At 43.3% G+C, this 6,485-nt stretch overlaps 1 protein-coding gene across 2 annotated transcripts in view; it reads left to right on the top strand.

Annotated features, from left to right (window-relative positions):
* The window catches only part of RASGEF1B (RasGEF domain family member 1B), a 634,161-nt gene that overhangs the window by 290,553 nt on the left and 337,123 nt on the right, over positions 1 to 6,485 (top strand). The gene's annotated exons all lie outside the window — the stretch shown is intronic.

Here is a 6,485-nt window from a genome sequence, read left to right as displayed (position 1 = left end):
AACTCCTGACCTCAGGTGATCCACCCGCCTCTGCCTCCCAAAGTGCTAGAATTATGGGCATGAGCCTCTGCACCCAGCCTCATTCAGTACTTCAATGAGATCTTCAAAGACCCAAATATTCCCTTCTCAACATTATACTGCAGTAGTATCTTCTGTATCCCAAAGTTTGTTGCTTCATAGCTGAAGTCAGAGCTACAGGGTTCCTTATTCATACTGGAAGGGAGGGAGAGGAGGAGGAGGAAAAGAGAGAGAGACTGGCTAACTATGGCTTTCTCTTGAGAACAAAAACAGCTAACTGTGGACTTCCTCATTCAGATCAAAAAGGAGGGAGAAGAGGAGGAATAAGGGGGTGAACTGGCTAACTATGGCTTTCTCTTGAGAACAAAAACAGCTAACTGTGGACTTCCTCATTCAGATCAAAAAGGAGGGAGAAGAGGAGGAATAAGGGGGTGAACTGGCTAACTATGGCTTTCTCTTGAGAACAAAAACAGCTAACTGTGGACTTCCTCATTCAGATCAAAAAGGAGGGAGAAGAGGAGGAATAAGGGGGTGAACTGGCTAACTATGGCTTTCTCTTGAGAACAAAAACAGCTAACTGTGGACTTCCTCATTCAGATCAAAAAGGAGGGAGAAGAGGAGGAATAAGGGGGTGAACTGGCTAACTATGGCTTTCTCTTGAGAACAAAAACAGCTAACTGTGGACTTCCTCATTCAGATCAAAAAGGAGGGAGAAGAGGAGGAATAAGGGGGTGAACTGGCTAACTATGGCTTTCTCTTGAGAACAAAAACAGCTAACTGTGGACTTCCTCATTCAGATCAAAAAGGAGGGAGAAGAGGAGGAATAAGGGGGTGAACTGGCTAACTATGGCTTTCTCTTGAGAACAAAAACAGCTAACTGTGGACTTCCTCATTCAGATCAAAAAGGAGGGAGAAGAGGAGGAATAAGGGGGTGAACTGGCTAACTATGGCTTTCTCTTGAGAACAAAAACAGCTAACTGTGGACTTCCTCATTCAGATCAAAAAGGAGGGAGAAGAGGAGGAATAAGGGGGTGAACTGGCTAACTATGGCTTTCTCTTGAGAACAAAAACAGCTAACTGTGGACTTCCTCATTCAGATCAAAAAGGAGGGAGAAGAGGAGGAATAAGGGGGTGAACTGGCTAACTATGGCTTTCTCTTGAGAACAAAAACAGCTAACTGTGGACTTCCTCATTCAGATCAAAAAGGAGGGAGAAGAGGAGGAATAAGGGGGTGAACTGGCTAACTATGGCTTTCTCTTGAGAACAAAAACAGCTAACTGTGGACTTCCTCATTCAGATCAAAAAGGAGGGAGAAGAGGAGGAATAAGGGGGTGAACTGGCTAACTATGGCTTTCTCTTGAGAACAAAAACAGCTAACTGTGGACTTCCTCATTCAGATCAAAAAGGAGGGAGAAGAGGAGGAATAAGGGGGTGAACTGGCTAACTATGGCTTTCTCTTGAGAACAAAAACAGCTAACTGTGGACTTCCTCATTCAGATCAAAAAGGAGGGAGAAGAGGAGGAATAAGGGGGTGAACTGGCTAACTATGGCTTTCTCTTGAGAACAAAAACAGCTAACTGTGGACTTCCTCATTCAGATCAAAAAGGAGGGAGAAGAGGAGGAATAAGGGGGTGAACTGGCTAACTATGGCTTTCTCTTGAGAACAAAAACAGCTAACTGTGGACTTCCTCATTCAGATCAAAAAGGAGGGAGAAGAGGAGGAATAAGGGGGTGAACTGGCTAACTATGGCTTTCTCTTGAGAACAAAAACAGCTAACTGTGGACTTCCTCATTCAGATCAAAAAGGAGGGAGAAGAGGAGGAATAAGGGGGTGAACTGGCTAACTATGGCTTTCTCTTGAGAACAAAAACAGCTAACTGTGGACTTCCTCATTCAGATCAAAAAGGAGGGAGAAGAGGAGGAATAAGGGGGTGAACTGGCTAACTATGGCTTTCTCTTGAGAACAAAAACAGCTAACTGTGGACTTCCTCATTCAGATCAAAAAGGAGGGAGAAGAGGAGGAATAAGGGGGTGAACTGGCTAACTATGGCTTTCTCTTGAGAACAAAAACAGCTAACTGTGGACTTCCTCATTCAGATCAAAAAGGAGGGAGAAGAGGAGGAATAAGGGGGTGAACTGGCTAACTATGGCTTTCTCTTGAGAACAAAAACAGCTAACTGTGGACTTCCTCATTCAGATCAAAAAGGAGGGAGAAGAGGAGGAATAAGGGGGTGAACTGGCTAACTATGGCTTTCTCTTGAGAACAAAAACAGCTAACTGTGGACTTCCTCATTCAGATCAAAAAGGAGGGAGAAGAGGAGGAATAAGGGGGTGAACTGGCTAACTATGGCTTTCTCTTGAGAACAAAAACAGCTAACTGTGGACTTCCTCATTCAGATCAAAAAGGAGGGAGAAGAGGAGGAATAAGGGGGTGAACTGGCTAACTATGGCTTTCTCTTGAGAACAAAAACAGCTAACTGTGGACTTCCTCATTCAGATCAAAAAGGAGGGAGAAGAGGAGGAATAAGGGGGTGAACTGGCTAACTATGGCTTTCTCTTGAGAACAAAAACAGCTAACTGTGGACTTCCTCATTCAGATCAAAAAGGAGGGAGAAGAGGAGGAATAAGGGGGTGAACTGGCTAACTATGGCTTTCTCTTGAGAACAAAAACAGCTAACTGTGGACTTCCTCATTCAGATCAAAAAGGAGGGAGAAGAGGAGGAATAAGGGGGTGAACTGGCTAACTATGGCTTTCTCTTGAGAACAAAAACAGCTAACTGTGGACTTCCTCATTCAGATCAAAAAGGAGGGAGAAGAGGAGGAATAAGGGGGTGAACTGGCTAACTATGGCTTTCTCTTGAGAACAAAAACAGCTAACTGTGGACTTCCTCATTCAGATCAAAAAGGAGGGAGAAGAGGAGGAATAAGGGGGTGAACTGGCTAACTATGGCTTTCTCTTGAGAACAAAAACAGCTAACTGTGGACTTCCTCATTCAGATCAAAAAGGAGGGAGAAGAGGAGGAATAAGGGGGTGAACTGGCTAACTATGGCTTTCTCTTGAGAACAAAAACAGCTAACTGTGGACTTCCTCATTCAGATCAAAAAGGAGGGAGAAGAGGAGGAATAAGGGGGTGAACTGGCTAACTATGGCTTTCTCTTGAGAACAAAAACAGCTAACTGTGGACTTCCTCATTCAGATCAAAAAGGAGGGAGAAGAGGAGGAATAAGGGGGTGAACTGGCTAACTATGGCTTTCTCTTGAGAACAAAAACAGCTAACTGTGGACTTCCTCATTCAGATCAAAAAGGAGGGAGAAGAGGAGGAATAAGGGGGTGAACTGGCTAACTATGGCTTTCTCTTGAGAACAAAAACAGCTAACTGTGGACTTCCTCATTCAGATCAAAAAGGAGGGAGAAGAGGAGGAATAAGGGGGTGAACTGGCTAACTATGGCTTTCTCTTGAGAACAAAAACAGCTAACTGTGGACTTCCTCATTCAGATCAAAAAGGAGGGAGAAGAGGAGGAATAAGGGGGTGAACTGGCTAACTATGGCTTTCTCTTGAGAACAAAAACAGCTAACTGTGGACTTCCTCATTCAGATCAAAAAGGAGGGAGAAGAGGAGGAATAAGGGGGTGAACTGGCTAACTATGGCTTTCTCTTGAGAACAAAAACAGCTAACTGTGGACTTCCTCATTCAGATCAAAAAGGAGGGAGAAGAGGAGGAATAAGGGGGTGAACTGGCTAACTATGGCTTTCTCTTGAGAACAAAAACAGCTAACTGTGGACTTCCTCATTCAGATCAAAAAGGAGGGAGAAGAGGAGGAATAAGGGGGTGAACTGGCTAACTATGGCTTTCTCTTGAGAACAAAAACAGCTAACTGTGGACTTCCTCATTCAGATCAAAAAGGAGGGAGAAGAGGAGGAATAAGGGGGTGAACTGGCTAACTATGGCTTTCTCTTGAGAACAAAAACAGCTAACTGTGGACTTCCTCATTCAGATCAAAAAGGAGGGAGAAGAGGAGGAATAAGGGGGTGAACTGGCTAACTATGGCTTTCTCTTGAGAACAAAAACAGCTAACTGTGGACTTCCTCATTCAGATCAAAAAGGAGGGAGAAGAGGAGGAATAAGGGGGTGAACTGGCTAACTATGGCTTTCTCTTGAGAACAAAAACAGCTAACTGTGGACTTCCTCATTCAGATCAAAAAGGAGGGAGAAGAGGAGGAATAAGGGGGTGAACTGGCTAACTATGGCTTTCTCTTGAGAACAAAAACAGCTAACTGTGGACTTCCTCATTCAGATCAAAAAGGAGGGAGAAGAGGAGGAATAAGGGGGTGAACTGGCTAACTATGGCTTTCTCTTGAGAACAAAAACAGCTAACTGTGGACTTCCTCATTCAGATCAAAAAGGAGGGAGAAGAGGAGGAATAAGGGGGTGAACTGGCTAACTATGGCTTTCTCTTGAGAACAAAAACAGCTAACTGTGGACTTCCTCATTCAGATCAAAAAGGAGGGAGAAGAGGAGGAATAAGGGGGTGAACTGGCTAACTATGGCTTTCTCTTGAGAACAAAAACAGCTAACTGTGGACTTCCTCATTCAGATCAAAAAGGAGGGAGAAGAGGAGGAATAAGGGGGTGAACTGGCTAACTATGGCTTTCTCTTGAGAACAAAAACAGCTAACTGTGGACTTCCTCATTCAGATCAAAAAGGAGGGAGAAGAGGAGGAATAAGGGGGTGAACTGGCTAACTATGGCTTTCTCTTGAGAACAAAAACAGCTAACTGTGGACTTCCTCATTCAGATCAAAAAGGAGGGAGAAGAGGAGGAATAAGGGGGTGAACTGGCTAACTATGGCTTTCCTTTAAGAACAAGAAAAGCTGATTTTCCAAAAACCCCCAGCAAGCCTTTGCTTATGTCTTATTGATCCAAATTGGCTTAGGCCTGACCACTCCTGAACCAGTCACTGACAATGATTGTAGGATTCCATTATTGATGTAGATAACGTATTTTGCACCTGGAGTACAACAAATTTGGGAAGCCAACCTCAATGTCCATTATGTAAACCCATGAAATCATATGGGGAAAGGTAGAGATACAGAATAAGAAAAAGCTCAGGCCTGTGCCCTCAAGAATTCTAATAAAGCAAAATTAAAATCTGATCTTTTTATCCTTCTTCTTGGATTCTTTTTTATACCCATATGCCTGAGTAGAGCACAGCTGTACAGAGCACAGGTGGGTCAAAATCTATCCATGACTATACATGTGAACTTTGCATAGTCAGCAATGACAATTCCATATTCCATATGCCGAGAAATAAAATCAGGATGATGGATGGATAGATAGAATGCTGAATTTTCAAAACTTCTGAATAGTCAGAAGTTTAGGTTGGTACCAAAAGGGAAGAGATATGGAGGAATGATAGTAGACTAAGTGTGCCAGGGCATTGGGCTTTCTTGTATTTATTTGTTTAGAAGTCTGTTTCTTCCTCGAATTTCTGAACTCCTCCGGTGAAGGCATTGTATTTTATTCACTTTTATGTTCTCAGGGCTTAAATGGCATACTATGTCTGTAAAAATATTAAGCAAATGTAAGAAGGAAAGGTAGGGAGGAACATTAGATGGAATGAAATAGGTCGACATGGACTATAGTTACATAAAGGAAATGAATAGTTTTGTATTTTTGAGGCTGTTAGCAATGTTATAAAACCTGACTAGAGGAACCCTATGTTAAAAAAATAAAAAAGTTTCCTAAAAGGCCCCAGCAGTCTTCTTAAGCCACTGGTTCAAGCAGGGGTGATTTTGCTTCCAGGGTATATTTGACAACATCTAGAGACATTTGGGGTTGTTACAACTTGGGTATGGGAGTGTGCTATTCGCATCTAGTGTGTAGAAGCCAGAGATGTTACAGAAACATCCTGCAATGAATAGGACAACCCCAACAACCAAAAATTATCCAGCCCACAAAATGTTCATAGGACTAAGGCTGAGAAACCCTGTCTCCATTACACATTGATTTTCTGCTTAATAATTGTGCATTTACTTTCCATTTCCTTTTAGAATAGAGCTTATAGTTATCTAGGGAATGATCCCTGGAGAAGAGCAGAACCAATCCTGAATTTCAGGGTCATGTGGAACTTTTAAAAATACAGTCAGCCCTCTATATCCATAGGTTCCACATTCGAGGATTCAACCAAGTGAGGATGGAAGATATTCAATCAATCAATCAATTGAATAGAAAATAAAAATAATACAAATAGGTTGTTGATCCAAGATGGCCATTTAGGAACAGCTCAGGATTGCAGCTCCCAGTGAAAGCACAGAGGGTGAGTGGACGCCGCGTTTTTATTGCCCACAGACTAGGAAATTCCCGGGCAGAGGTGCTCCACGGTCGCCAGCGCGGCTGTTTCGGCCAGCACCGCTGCTTTGCCCCGCGCGGCTGCTTTGTCGGCGCTCCAGAGCCGCGGTTCTCCGT

This window comes from Cebus imitator, unplaced genomic scaffold, assembly GCF_001604975.1.
Source record: "Cebus imitator isolate Cc_AM_T3 unplaced genomic scaffold, Cebus_imitator-1.0 Scaffold64, whole genome shotgun sequence".
Classification (NCBI taxonomy): Eukaryota; Metazoa; Chordata; class Mammalia; order Primates; family Cebidae; genus Cebus; species Cebus imitator.
This window is presented reverse-complemented; position numbering and strand designations above follow the sequence as displayed.